The following is a 16,021-nucleotide window of genomic DNA, read 5'->3' on the forward strand; positions in this document are numbered from 1 at the left end:
GTTCAAAGACAGTCTGTGATCAGTAAGAACACAAATAATAATTGAGATATCAAATTTGACACCACAAAGCACAGTTCAAATTCCACTGCAGAGCAACGTTGATAACTGGAACAAACAATCATCCACGATTATAAGCAATATTGATTTATTGAAACAATAATAATGGTCCACGACTAAGCGCTTTCGCCAGCAATCTGGCTTCATCAGAGTCATTCATTTCTCAATTAACTGTTCCTTATATTGTATGTACTCAAATCTCATTGGATCAAATCCTATAACACACCCACCTACACAAATAACCCACATGATTCATAAATTTAAAACTGTATAAATCAATAATAATACATAAAAATGTTCAAAAATGTTAACAATAAACTAATATCAATTTTGTGTCTTATTGAAGGTAACTTTCTGTTGTTAAAAACCAATTAATAAGTTAATATATCAAATGTTTACTTATAGCAACTCAATACATATAAATCCTAACAATTTCATCCCTTGTAAATAAACACAAACATTTCATTAAAAATGATTTTCATATAGCAACATTATAATAATGTTGCTATATGAAAATCATTTTTAATGAAATGTTTTTGTTAACATTTTTGAACATTTTTATGTATTATTATTGATTTATACAGTTTTAAATTTATGAATCATCAACGTTGCTCTACAGTGGAATTTGAACTGTGCTTTGTGGTGTCAAATTTGATTTAACGCTTTTCAGCCCCTGTGGGTGTTTCCTTTTGTATTTGACTGTGCACTACCACTGGTGCGTTTCTTTTCCGCTTGAGTGATGCTGAAAGAGTGAAGATGGTGATGTTGGGCTGGTGAGCCCAACGGACACACAAATTCGGCTTTTTACGCTGCACTCACCCCTGGGCTCTATTCCACCAGGTCAAGTCACTAGGGGTAATTCATATGCCAATGTGACTGGTTTACAACAGCGGAGTACCAATGATACGAGCATTAGCGGAGTCCAGAATAGGAGAGTGCAGGATGAGAGGTTTGACATCACTTCCTGGTTCCAGGCGCCGTTGTTTGGTGAGGCGGTTAGCGTTGACGAGAGAAGAACTTCGCGTCCACGCTTGAGTAAGCAGATTTCCCAGTACGAAAAGTTATGCACCAAGTTTCGTGCGGTGCAGTTGGACAGTTTATTCTTGAAGAAATCCAAAGAAATTAATCAAGTACCTATGGGTCTACGCGTATGGAAGAGACCCATGGGTGTTGATGAAGGCTCTGTTGCTTTTCAGGAGCTGATTACCTTATTCAACAAAACGGGACTAGAGATGATAGATATCATTATACGTAATAATGATTTTAAGTTGGCGGATTTACAGAAGCAGATTAGTCAACTGCATGTAAGTATTACCACAGACTTGCTATATGAACAATACCAGGTTAATTTTGAAAGGGCTATGAGGAATATAGAGACATTTGTGGCAAAGAATATGGCAAAAAAGAAAAAGAAATTGGAAAGAGACGCTCTAGAATATAAAAATAAGAGTGCATACCCCCCTGGTGTTAGGACACGCGTTTATAACACTGACATTGAGAATGTTAACAATGATGTTGAAAATTTAAATTACAATGAGGATGTTGGGGGTAATGAAAGTTTTTTAGAAACAGAGAATGGCCCTCGGAGATCGGAGAGGCTTCGCAACAGGGGTTTGACTGTGGGGGATATGCAAAGTACAGTTTTGTACCTACCATAAATGTAGAGGTCCGAAAGGTATGCATCTGCAGTCCTTACAAATGGGTTGTCCTGGCCTCAGGCAGCCCTTCGGTCGGCCGGATTCCAAAGTCTGGGTCTGGCCTCGGCTGATGTCGCACTTCACCCGACGTCATAGCTGCAGTTCTGCGGGTATAAAGGCGTCAGCCGACGCCATTTTCCTCAGTGTTTCTTGCCCCAGATGCCAGGTGCCCTCTAGGAAGGCTAAATTTGGATAAATGCAAATATTTCCAAACAAAAGAGAGCAAATAGAAATAAACATGTATATACATATATACAAACAAATACACCATAATAGATTCCCCCAGCTAACTACAAGATGGGCAAATACCCTAGGAGTACCACAGAGGGGAAGGAGGGTGGGTAATCCTGACTGCAGATGCATACCTCTCGGACATCTACATTTATGGTAGGTACAAAACTGTACTATGTTCTTCAAGGATGCATCTGCAGTCCTTACAAATGGGTAGAATACCATAGCCAAACTGGGGGAGGAGGCACCAAGGAGGCACTAAGAATTTATGGTGTAGTTAAGATCCCTTGCAAAACAGCAGTGGCAAAACCTGCTCGGGATCTGCAGTATAAAGGCAGATTACAATGCTTGGCAAATGTATGCACGGAGCTCCAAGTAGCAGCCTCTAAAATGTCTTTGGTAGCCACTCCTCGTAAGAAAGCTGTAGTAGTGGCTGTAGCCCTTGTGGAATGAGGTCTGATGTTTTCTGGAGTTGCCTTTCCATGAAAAGAGTAACAAAATCTAATGCAATTTCCTATCCATTTTGAGATTGTTTGTTTTGAAATTGCTTTTCCTTCCATTCCTGTTGCATATGCTACCAGAAGCTGGTCAGTTTTTCTATAGTTCTTGGTTCTGTCCAGGTAGTAGCGCAATTGTCTGTGTACATCCAAGGTATGCAGCAATCTTTCCCCCCTGTTCTGTGGGTTGGGGAAGAATGTTGGTAGGTGTATTGCTTGGTTTAAAGATACCCTGGAGACCATTTTTGGCATAAAGGTAGGATTAGTTCTCATGGACACTCTATCCTGATGGAAGATAAGGAAGGGCTGTACTGCCATTAATGCCTGTAATTCAGAAACCCTTCTAGCTGAAGTGATCGCAAGCAGGAATGCAGTCTTCCATTATAAGTACTGTAATTCTGCTGTTGCTGCTGGTTCAAAAGGGGGGAGTGTCAATTTTTCTAACACAAAGTTCAAGTCCCATGTAGGCAATGGTGGTTTCCTTGGTGGTTTTACATTTTTAATTCCTCTGAGAAACTGTCTGAGTAGAGGTTGAGAAAAAACTGGAGGATCCATGTTGTATTCTGCTGAAATTGCTGATGCATGAATCTTAATGGAGGAGTAAGACAGACCATTGTGGAAAAGCTCTGCTAAATATTCCAGGATGTTAGCTATGTTTGCCAATGATGCATCTACTCCTTTTGTTGCACTCCAAATGAGATATCTTTTCCATTTTGCTGAATAAGTTTTTTCTTGTTGAGGGTCTGCGAGCCTCCAAGATAATGTCTCTAACCCTTTGAGATAAATTTGGGTTATTTTTCCTTATGTAATGTTCCAAGCAGCTAGCTGGAGAGTTTTCAAGTTTGGATGCAGAATTTTGAAGTTGTTCTGTGTTAGCAGTAGAGGTATTAGGGGTAGAGGCCATGCGTGTTCCCGGGACATACTCCTCAGTAGCGGGTACCAATGTTGCCTCGGCCAATCTGGAGCTATCAAGATGATCCTCGGGTGAACTTCTTTGATCTTCAGTAGCACTTTGTGCATCAAAGGAAGAGGTGGGAATGCATATGCTGTCAGGTTTTCCCAACTGAAGGATAGGGAGTCCACCTTCCAAGCAAGTGGGTGGTATGTCCTTGTGCAGAATTTTTTCAATTGGTGGTTGTGTGGGGATGCGAACAGGTCCATTTCTGGCAGTCCCCATTTCCTTGTGATGGTTTTGAAGATGTCTGGATGCAGCATCCATTCATGGGCATCCGTGGTGGTTCTGCTTAAGATGTCTGCTAGTATATTTTCTTTTCCTGGCACGAATATGGCTTGGAGCTGAATGTTGAGGCTCAGGGCCACATTCCAGAGGTCCATTGCCATCCGGCATAGAGGATATGAATGTATGCCTCCCTGTTTGTTGATATACCACATAACTGTGGTGTTGTCCGTCCTTATCAGCAAATGACCCTGTTGAAGAAAAGGTCTGAATGTCTGAATTGCCTCTTTTACTGCCAGCATCTCCTTTTGATTTATGTGTAGGTTCATCTGGTCTTGAGTCCATAAGCCTTGTATACACTTGTCCACCATGTGTGCCTCCCATCCGAGGTCTGAGGCATCCGTGGTGATAGTCTGGCTTGGGTGAGGCCTGTGGAAGGGCAGTCCTTTGTTCAATTGACAGGCCTGGGCCCACCACCGGAATTCTTGCTTCAGGCATGGAATTATTGGAATTTGGGTCTCTAGGCTGTGCTTGTGCTGAGACCATAAATTCCTCAGGTGCCATTGTAACTTCCTCATATGTAGTCTGGCATGTGGAATTATTATTATGCAGGATGCCATGTAACCCAGGGCTTGCAGGATTTTCCTTGCTGTAAGCTGGTTCTGTGTTGTTAATGCCATGAAATAGAGTGGTAGCTGCTTCTGTTTTTCTGCTGTGAGGAATGCCATCTGGTTTGATGTGTCCAGTTCTGTACCCAGGAAAGTTATCCTTTGGGATGGTATCAGCCTTGACTTTTTTGTGTTGACTGTGTATCCCAGGGCTTGCAGCAGGTGAATAACCTTTTCCAAATCTTTTGTTAATTTGTCTTTGCTGTCCGCTTGTAACAGGCAGTCGTCCAGGTATGGATAAATTTGAATTCCCTGAAGCCTGCAATGAGCAATTACTGATGCCAGGCATTTCGTGAATACTCTGGGCGCAGTAGATAAGCCAAAAGGCAATGCTGAGAATTGATAATGCCCTGATCCTGCAAGAAATCTGAGGTATCTTCTGCAATTTGGTCATATGGGGACGTGCAGGTATGCCTCCTTGAGATCCAGAGTCACCAGCCAAGACTCCTTGCCCAGCATGGGAAGAAGTTGCTGTAGGGTCAGCATTTTGAATTTTGGAACAATGAGATATGTGTTTAGAGCGGACAGGTCGAGGATAGGTCTCCATTGGTTTTCCTTTCTTGGTACTAGGAAAAGCCTTGAATAAAATCCTTGTCCTTGTTCCATAGCCGGTACCTTTTCTATAGCTCTCATCCTTAGTAAGTGGTCTATTTGCTGTAGAGCATTTGTCCTTTGGTTTGGAGGAAGGTTTGGCATTCCTCTCTTCCTTGGAAGAGTATGGAAGTGAAACCTGTAGCCTTTGTCTATTGTCTGTAAAATCCATTGGTCTCCTGTAATGTAATGCCAATTTACGGAAAATAAGGCTAATTTTCCGCCTAAGGGTGCTGCCAGTTGTTCCCTGGTAGGCGGTTGCAGAGCCAAGTCACTGTGATTGTCCTGTAGAAGTGGTAGTGGCTGGATCTGTGGCAGTAGTTCTCTGGCTGTTAGGCTGCCACTGACGTCCCCTGTAGGCACCTCTGGACTGACCTCTGCCTCTAGGGCGTCTATTTCTGCCTCTCTGTGCTCTGGTGGTGTCTGGAAAGGACCAATTCTTGGAAGGCCAGTTCCTACTGAACCTCGGAGGCTGGACCTGTAAGAAATCCTTGACTGTCTGGACAGATTTAGCTTTTTCTTCCACCTTCAACACTTGCTGTGCAGGGGAACCAAACAAACTGTGTTTTTCCATGGGAGCATCTAGAAGCTTTGATTTTACATGGTCTGGTAAGATTGCTCTTTTAACCATGCATGCCTTCTGATCACTGTACCAGTCATAGCTGATCTAAAGGAAGCCTCCAGTGCATCATAGCCGCATTTTAAGGAATGATTACTGACCTGCTGAGTGCTATGCACCAAATCCTGAAGGGACTTACGGTCTAACAGGTCAGGCGAGGACAGTTTTTTAGTGAGCTGATCTAACAGGAATTCCTGATACTGAATCATGTGGAATTGACAGTTTAAGGCCCTAGCCGAAAGAGTAGCAGAAGTATAAACTTTTTTACCCCATCTCTCCAATGCCCTAGATTCTCTTTCAGAGGGGAGGGGTTTTTTGGCAGAGGCAGCTGTTACAGCTTTTGGGCCCTGTGAAATAGTTTCTGGATCTGCTATAGGAGCCTTATACAAATGATAATGTGTGTCCAGAACCCTGTAGTATCTGTCGGGCTTAGCAGGGGCCGGAGGCAGAGAGTCAGGGGCAGTACAAGCATCAGTAAATGCATCATCCACAACCGTAAGCACTGGTGGAATAGCTAAAGACCTATGCTGTGGTAAATGTAAAAAGGTCCTAAGCCTTTTCCTGGAGTATGAAAAATCCTGGCCCTGCCATTGAAATTGCTCCCTCATAGCATGCAAGGTTTCCCCAAAAGAAAATTCCTCAGGAGGAGAGGCAGAAGGTATGGAATCCTCTGCTTCAGAGTCCTCATATGGAGAATAAGGGCCTTCTGGAGGATTTGTATGTTCTGAATCATCAGAGGAATAATCTGAAGAAACTGGCTCAGGGGGCTCTGCTCTAAGCCTCTTCTCTGGAGGTGGGTGAGAGGCCCTGTCAGGGTGAGACTGGGTTCCCCTGATCAAAGAAATGAGATCCTCTGCTAGACTAAGCATTTGAGTACTAGAGCTAGGCCTGTGAGAGGGGGCTTTAGTAGGCACGGCCTTTGTAGATTTAGCTGCTTTAGCCCTGGCAAAAGCCTTAATTGACATGGATGCAGGGGGCCTAGCAGCTCCACGTGCAGGAGTAGATACATCTAAGGGAATAATATCTGATAAATCCTGAAAAACTGTAGGAGCAGGTGGAATTTCAGTAGCAGATTCAGCCATGCTGGAAGAGGCCTCGGTAGAAGGAGGCATGTTTTCGGCCGAAGGAAGAACCGCGGACTCGGCTTCAGCCGAAACCGAGACGCTCGCGGTTGGCTTAGCCGCGGTTTTGGCCGAAACCGCGGACCTCGAGTGTCGGTCCTTTTCTTTACGCTTTTTAGCTAAATGTGAAGTCGGAGTCTCCGACGGCATGATATAAGCAAAAGCGGAGCCGAAAAACTCCTCTGCAAACTCCGACCGACGTCTAAGTGTTCGTCGGTTGAAGGAAGCACAGGCTAGACAAGCTGCTACATCATGGTCTGGGCCTAAACAAGGTAGGCAGTAAGAGTGGAAATCTTTATGAGGTATTTGTTTCCCACAAGTTAAACAGTTATTCACTTTTTCTGACATCGGCTGAGGCAAGAAAGAGTCCCCAACGGGGTACTTAGCTTTTTAGAAGTTTTCGGTAGTAGTAATCTCTGGTTCTGACCGACCGGCACTTGCGAACAGCTTCTGCTTCGGGCGTCACGCGGCAAGAAAGACTGGGGAAAATGGCGTCGGCTGATGCCTTTATACCCGCAGAACTGCAGCTATGACGTCGGGTGAAGTGCGACATCAGCCGAGGCCAGACCCACACTTTGGAATCCGGCCGACCGAAGGGCTGCCTGAGGCCAGGACAACCCATTTGTAAGGACTGCAGATGCATCCTTGAAGGACATCAAGGTTACAACAGAGGTGGGAGAATGAACAGAAGAGGGAGATATTAATGGATATTTTCGATAGCGTTGATGCAACTGTTGAGACTTCAATTGACAATGTCACACACGAATCCACACAGGTGGAAGTGGATGTTTTTGGGGGTCAATGTAATGTAAATGGCAATAATTGTGATGGTGACATTTTAGATATGTTTATAAGGAGTGACGATGACATATATTTAGTTGATGATGTTAATGTTGAGATGCAAGATGTTACCTTGGACGCAAATGCAGTTGATAGGATTTATCCACTGCATGGTAACAAAGAAATGGTCACTATCCAAGGTTTTAAGCATCAATTGCTGAAGAAAATGGTTATTGTATTTACAACTACACTGAATTGGTTGTGGGGGAAACACATTTTGAGCTTTTTAGCAAAGGTGTGAGTTTTGTACCACTTTTCAGACTGGATGTGGCCCGTGTTTTATTAGATTTTAAATTGTTTACAAGACAAATGCATTTAAAAATGTATTTTGCAGCTGATGGAAGAGGTTTAACCAGTGGAAAATCTGAAGTTTGTAACAAAACCAATGTGCTTAAAAGAAAAAGTACATTTGTACCACCTTTTAATTCCGAGGTATTGGGTTTTGAAAAGCTTGTTGAGGTGCAGATACGTAAATGCCTAGAGAGTTTTTGTTTGTTTAAGGACAACCTATCAGTACATGAGAGAGAATTGTTGGACTCCCTCAAAAAGTCTGGACAGTATAGGTTTATGAAGCCAGACAAGGGGGGAGTGATGGTAGTGATGTCAACAATTGATTACATTTCTCAAATGTCTGCTATTTTGAATAGTGATGACACTTATGCCACGGTATCTAGAAGTGAGAATAATAGGGCATATTATAAAATTGACATATTTTTGCATGACACATTATTTCAAGGTAACATCAACGAAGTTGAGTATGATTATTTGCATGTTAAATTTCCAGGAATACCTACTCTGTTTGGCATCCCAAAGGTACATAAAGGGGCCGATAGGCTACAGTTTAGACCCATTGTATCAGCTAAGGGGTCGAAAACGGAAACTTTAGCTTCTTTTATAGATGTGTCAGTTAAGCCTATTGTCAATTCAGCAGTTCACATTATTAGAGATTCATGGCACTGTCTTGACAGGCTGAAAAATTTGGAGACAGGAAATACTGAGTTTGGGTTTCTCACTATAGATGTTGTGAACTTATTCTCTGTCATTCCGCACAGTATAGGTTTAGAGATGTTTTTTGAAGCAATTACTGATGATGGATTGACGGAAGGAACAAAAGCCAACTTTTTGCGTGGACTGATGGAGTTGGTACTCAAAAATAATTTTATTATTTTTGAAGGGGATTTATCCCAACAAATGTCAGGAGTTGCGATGGGTGCAAGATGTGCGCCAGTGTTTGCTAATGCTGTTTTACTTACATGGGAGAAAACACACATCTTTTCATCCGAGAGATACATGAGAAACATATTAATGTATAATAGATTTTTGGATGACATTTTAATTTTATGGAAGGGTGACAAGCAATCTGCGGTTGAGTTTGTGGAATTTCTGGGTACAACGACAGAATTTTTGAAGTTTACAATTCAATGGAATGAAGAAAGAATTAATTTTTTGAATTTGACTATTAGTAAAACATTAAGAGGTTTTGAAAGTAATATTTTTAGAAAAGAGAATTATTCAAACTCATTACTGCATTTCACTAGTTGCCACCTATTTCACCATCGCAAAGGAGTTGTTAAAGGGCAAATGGTGAGAACTTCGAGATTGGTTAGTAACGGCACACAATTTAGAATGGAGTTATTTAAACTAATAGGCATGTTTTTGGACCGTGGGTACCCGCTTAAGCTCCTACTAAGTGTCAGAAGGGATGTTTTGAGGGAAAGGAGTGGGAGATATGCACCAGTTCTATGTACTGGGGTTTTACAAATGAAAGAACAACAATTTGATGGTTTAATAAAGGGATCAGATACAAAAATGATTTTAAAATACAATCCCAAATTGCCTGAATTGACTAATATTATAAAAGGTATATGGAATTTTTTCTCTAAGTGATGAGATTAAGAAAATTTTGGGCTTAGAATCAGTTTTTGTATATAGTAGGGGAGAAAATTTAAAAGGCATCTTGGAAAGAAAGAGCAAGAGCAAGTTTAAGTCTATCATGAAAAGATGTGGCTTTTGTAGATGGTGTAGATACATTAATGAGAGCACCTATATGTGTGTGAAAGGTTATAAATACACCATCCCCTGCCCAGGACAATGTAATTGTTGTACAAAGAACTTAGTTTATTTGGCGTCGTGTTCCTCCTGTGAGGCATATTACGTGGGTAAGACCATAAGAAGGTTACAAGATAGGATCGCAGAACATATTAGATCCATCAAAAAGAAGGACAAGCACAATGCACTTTATTTGCACAGTACGAAATGTACGAATTTTAACAAATTTACATTTTTTGTGATAGGACGTGTGTTAGATTGTGATGAAGGGGGTGATATAGTTAATAAAGTGGGGGCATTAGAAACAGAATGGCAATTTAGATTGGATGCCTGTAGACCCCCGGGTTTGAACGACTATATTTCGATTAAACCCATGTTAAAATTGAGGTCTCAACTTATTTGATTAGTTAACATGTCTCATTTTGAGACATGATCAGTTGCATCGATTTAATATATTTAATATGTTTTGTCAAAAAGGTTTTAAAAGTTTTTTAAGAAGTTTTAAAATGTTATAATGTTGCTATATGAAAATCATTTTTAATGAAATGTTTGTGTTTATGTTTACAAGGGGATGAAATTATTAGGATTTATATGTACTGAGTTGCTATAAGTAAACATTTGATATATTAACTTATTAATTGGTTTTTAACAACAGAAAGTTACCTTTAATAAGACACAAAATTGATATTAGTTTATTGTTAACATTTTTTAACATTTTTATGTATTATTATTGATTTATACAGTTTTAAATTTATGAATCATGTGGGTTATTTGTGTATGTGGGTGTGTTATAGGATTTGATCCAATGAGATTTGAGTACATACAATATAAGGAACAGTTAATTGAGAAATGAATGACTCTGATGAAGCCAGATTGCTGACGAAAGCGCTTAGTCGTGGACCATTATTATTGTTTCAATAAATCAATATTGCTTATAATCGTGGATGATTGTTTGTTCCAGTTATCAACGTTGCTCTACAGTGGAATTTGAACTGTGCTTTGTGGTGTCAAATTTGATTTAACGCTTTTCAGCCCCTGTGGGTGTTTCCTTTAATAATTGAGATATGATTTTTTTATCTCTGCCTGCATTCCATCTGTAGTTTGTTTTCTTCTTCTTTCTTTCGCTCGGTGAGAAAAATAAGAGTAGATAAGTCTGCGTTCATTGTGTTGTCTTTGTACTTCATGAAAGCCCTAACCCTGTGCTGCAGCACTACTATTTATCACTAGTGTGCAGGAACAGCCGCAAAGTTTTTTTTTTTTTTTTTTAAACTGCTGAATGATTTCAGTGGTGCCAGATTAGGGAATGGCACATTGTACTAGATGAGCAAGCTACAACCCTGAGCACGTTTAGAAAATAACATAAGCATTAATTAATCAAGCCAAATAATTTACTAGCGATACATTTCAAGAAAGAAAGCCACTGAGACAGACTTTAATAAAAGAAAAACGCAGTTTGGAGGTTACATTTTAAATGCAATGCCATTTATGGTATAAACCATACTGCTGCAAGAAATGCATGCCTGGACTTGTCTAAGGCCATGGAAGTAACCAGTGACCTCTTACAAGATTTACCTTTATCACTACCAGGCTCTCCCATTCTTCTTTTTGTATCAAATAATAAAATCAGAGCAACTTTCAGACAATCACTACTATAGTATCCTGACTATAACATACTTTCTCTAAAGAGCACAAACATTTAAGAATCCACTGTAACTTCATTTGAACAACTGAGGTGTGTACATAAAAATGCTCTGTCCCTCAAATTAATCATAGTGGAACATAAACTGGCAGATGGAGTTTCTGGATTAAATCCTGTCTAGAAACTGACAGACAATAGCTATGACTTATTTATTTATTTACTTACTTATTTTGCAAGTGCATTGTCTCTTCATGAAAGACATTCTGGTTGCTCAAAGAACTATCCAGCTAATGAATGAGAACAAAAGTAAAGGCTTCCATGAGACTGAACGCATATCACAGGGAACTGCTAGCTTGTACAAATGGAACTCTAACTACTGATGGCAAAAGTGCAGAACACACTGAATGAAATCTCAGATGAGCAGTAGCTAAATCCAACAGAAAAAGCAGAAATGAGAGGCACCTGCATTTTGATGGAGGACAGCTCAATCTCTCATTAAAGAGATCCATAACATACTGCATGAAATCAGGCAAGGAAATGGAGATAAAAGCAATACACCTATTGTCAGCAAAGAAAGTACTACTAATTTGCCTTTCACTTGCCTGGGTGTAACACCTTAAACTGCAAATAAATGTTAGAGCCACATGCACTAAAATGTGTTTCACTTTTCCCCAAATACGTTCCACTAGCAGGCAAACAAGGAGACATAAAAACAAAAGATTCAGCTATGTGAAACTTCATGGTGTATACAGATTACAGAAACATGAAAATCACAGCTGTTGCTTCAAGTCAGAAAATGAGGAATACTGCCTTAAGTTAAAGAAAGACATGTAGCAAAAGCAAGAGACAATTACCTAAGCTGAAGAATGTCATGCAGCAAAAACAAGAGACAGTAATGAAAAGACATATATCAGCAAATGACTCAAGCCAAGGTGGGCCAATATCACTGACAACTACATTCTACATACAAGCACAACAAATGCAGAGAAGGAAGTGAGAATATTCAAGAGTGAAGTATCCTACAACGACAAGGTGCATCACAGGTCCCAGAATGACATTATTCATCTGTGCTTGGCCACTGCTTAGTCCATTACTGACAGCATCTGCTATTTGCCACAACATTCACAACTGAAAAGTTCCATCCTCAGACAAGCCCAAAACCAATTTCAATGCTACTCACAGTGAATACAGTATGGTGATCTATCTGCATGATATGCCAGATGACAGTAGAAGTAACAGTTCAGATTTTCAGATGCCTGCGCTTAATCAGCAATATCACTGCTGAATTACATACAGAATGATGCAGGCTTCAGAGATGTTAACATGCAGTGTCATTCTACAGTGGGTCATGTCTGCCTGTGTTGGAACAGGGTTTACATGACCTCAATGCCCAGATAAATGCATCATTACTGTTGACAACTACTAAGCATTTAATTTAGGAGGGGGTCACCTGTTACTTGTGTGTTTCTGCCTGCTTACCACAATGGTAATTCCATTAACACAGTGGCATCCTGGATAATCTGTGTTTTGTAGGTTTTCAGTTAGTGAGTGAATACTAAATAGTGTAATCTCTGTCCTTTAGTATGTCACTACCTAAATAAGTGAATTAATTAGTTGACGAGGACTTTTTTGCAGACAACATTACACCAATATGTGAAAACAGATTTAGACATTCCCTTTGGATCTGCCAAACCATCACTAAATGGGTGAAAAATAACCCTCTCTGCAGAAGAGGGAAAATGTACTCTTTTCTCCAAAGAAAGACTGTTACTACAGCCATGCATGACAGTTTATCCCTGTGAGTGGTTTAAATTATTAGATGTGTTGTAGAACATGGCAACTAGAGCACTCCAATCTCTTAAATGAAAGGGATAAAGGAAATCAGAGGCCATTCATGTTCACTACATACCATAGATAGATCAGTAAGCTAGATTTGAATATAAAGGCCAATTTGGGAATAATGCATAAACAACAATCAGCACCATTTAGAACTATGAGCTTCAGTGATGATTTATCTTGATTCACTGTTAAGTAACTTCCTCTGTTACCCTCTCAGCAAGTGTTACTTAGTAGATTTTTTACTCTACATCACCATCTGGTAACAACTAGCATATGTCATATAGAAAGCCTTCCACAGGAGGAGGAGGAGGCGATGGCTGCCCAGTATCCTTTCCTGGACAATGTGCACAACCTCTACAAATTCTCACCTAGGCAAGTGGATGTAAGAGTCATGCTCTCACACTGTTAAAGACTTCACCTGCAGTGCTTCATGAAAAGAGTGATGGCTGCATATGAAATCTGTTCACCCTCCCCATCCCATAATTTAGTCCTGTCATTATCAGTCCTTTATAGAAAAACTTGGAAGCATATCAAGCCTATTAATGCATTCAAGGATAATCATTATGAGTCTTTGTAAAGTTACAAGTCCTACTACCTCATGGCAATCCATTTCATTCTCTACTCACCAGGTAAACAGATCCAAGTTGTCCAAAAAGTGAGACTGGAGAGTGCGTCTTCCAGTGACCCTAATGGAAAAACATTTTTTTTTTTTTTGTAGTTAGTAGAGCTTACCAAACAATGTACAGTTTCTTCTGACTCGTCTACTTCTTCGCCTTCTGTTTATGTTGCTTGTTTCTGAATCAGCAGTAAGGATGTGGCATTCTATGCTAGCACAAATGCTCATAACAGCTGGGGACTGAATCCAAAAATGTTAAAAGAAGAAGCACTCTTAACAGCCTTTTCCCAGCCCTTTGTCAAAGACGCTGCAGAAGGCTACTTGCTCATGCTCTGACAACCCACTTTATCTTATTCAGGGTCATGGTGGAGGGAAAGTCCCATTCCTTAACAGAACATCAGTCTGTCACAGGACAGACACAATTAGTTGCTTAAAGGGTCACAAAAATTCAACTATCAACTTATCTTTGGGATGTAGAAGGAGACTGTAGACCCTGGTGAGAACCTATTCAGGCACAAGAGTAGTAGTACAGACTCTTGATTTCTTTTTTCCACTAATTTCCCTTGGTTGTTAGCTTTGACTGCATTACAATAAATGCAATTTTTTTTTTATTAACAATCAGATTTTCCATATGATTGACTAAGAATCAATATAAATAAACAATTTACAAAGGTTACAGTGGATGAATTAGAAGTTATGTACCTACCATAACGTTCCATGTTAGTTGTCTTCTCTCGCCTTCTTTCTTGCTGGATGGGTTCGGAGCCGATCCTCGGCTCCGACTCGGCACTTGCTAAGCTTGAGAACTCCTTTTACCAGCTCGAGGCAACCCTATATCCCATGATGCAAGGCGAGACTACCTCAGATCTCGTTTGGTAGCTATAACACCCTGCTAAAATAATACTATTCCCAAAGGAAGAGCAAAGACTAGCCTAGAAGAACCAGGCAAAAAGTTCTTAAGATAGACTCTTTCTACTGAAGACTCAGGAGAGTGAAACCTGAGAAAGAGAAGCCCTTCAAGATCTATCCAGGCCAGGGGGAAGGAGGGAGGGACGCAAGAAAGAAGGCGAGAGAAGACAACTAACATGGAACGTTATGGTAGGTACATAACTTCTAAATGTTAAGTTGTCAATCTCGCCTTCATTCTTGCTGGATGGGACCGCATCCCTAGCACCTGTATCCTGGGTGGCTCAATGGAACAGACTCTTGAGAACTGTGGAACCAAAGCTGGCTCTGTCCCTGGAGGCCAAATATAATTTATAATGAGAGACAAAGGTATGAGGAGTGGCCCAAGTAGCTGCTGCACAAATGGTATCAATGGGTAGCCTATCCTGAAAAGCTGTAGATGTGGACAGGCTCCTGGTTGAATGCGCTTTCGGTTTTGAGGGTAGTTGCTTGCCTCTGAGCGAATACACATAAGAAATGGTAGAAGACAACCATCTGGATAAGGTCACTTTCGACACTGGGAGACCTTTCCTGTTTTCTGCATAGGAAACAAATAATTGATCAGATTTCCTGAAATGTTTAGTTCTATGCAAATAATATCTGAGTTGACGATGGACATCCAAAAAATGAAGTTTTTGTTCAGCTCTGTCCGAATAATTAGGGAAAAAAACTGGTAGATCGATGGATTGATTAATATTAGTCTGAGAAACAACTTTGGGCAGAAAAGATGGATTAGTTCTTAAGGATACCCTGTCCTTGTGAAAAACTAAGTATGGGGAACGGATAGAGAGGGCTTGTAGTTCAGACACTCTCCTTGCTGAAGTGACAGCCACCAAGAATATTGTTTTCCAGGTCAGCAACTTTAAGGAGCATGAAGCAGATGGTTCGAAGGGGGGTAAAATCAAGGATGCTAACATCAAATTCAGATCCCATTGTGGAGGAGGATGTTTTATTGGAGGCTTTAGAAGAAAAACACCTCTCAGAAAGGCTTTGCATAGTCTGTGCGACATTATGTTATGATCTTGCAAGCCCACATGATATTTAGAAATTGCTGCCAGTTGGACTTTAACTGTCGATGAAGAAGATCCTGACTGAAAAACTTCAGCCAGAAAATCCAAAATTGAATGCACTGGCGCAGTAAAGGGATCAATGCGCCTGGAGTTTGCCCATAGGGAAAAACGTCGCCATTTGCTAGCATAAACCGTTCTGGTAGACGACTTTAAGGAAGCTATTATGATATCTCTGACAGGATCAGAGATCATAGGAAGCCTGGCTAGGGAAGGAAGTGGAGCAACCAAGCAGTGAGGTTGAGAGAACGAATGGCCCGGTGCTGTTGACCCATTTGGTGGATCAGAAGATCTGGAACTGGGTCCAGATGCCAAGGCTGCACCAGGAGATAACGATGTAGGGACGGGAACCAAATTTGTCGAGGCCA

General features: G+C 40.7%; 1 protein-coding gene across 2 annotated transcripts in view; it reads right to left on the reverse strand.

The window, feature by feature from the left end:
* Positions 1-16,021, reverse strand: part of DENND1B (DENN domain containing 1B) — a 3,525,330-nt gene that overhangs the window by 2,680,562 nt on the left and 828,747 nt on the right. The window lies entirely within an intron of this gene.

This window comes from Protopterus annectens, chromosome 8.part0 (genome assembly GCF_019279795.1).
Source record: "Protopterus annectens isolate FY-2018-M chromosome 8.part0, PAN1.0, whole genome shotgun sequence".
NCBI classification, from domain to species: domain Eukaryota; kingdom Metazoa; phylum Chordata; order Ceratodontiformes; family Protopteridae; genus Protopterus; species Protopterus annectens.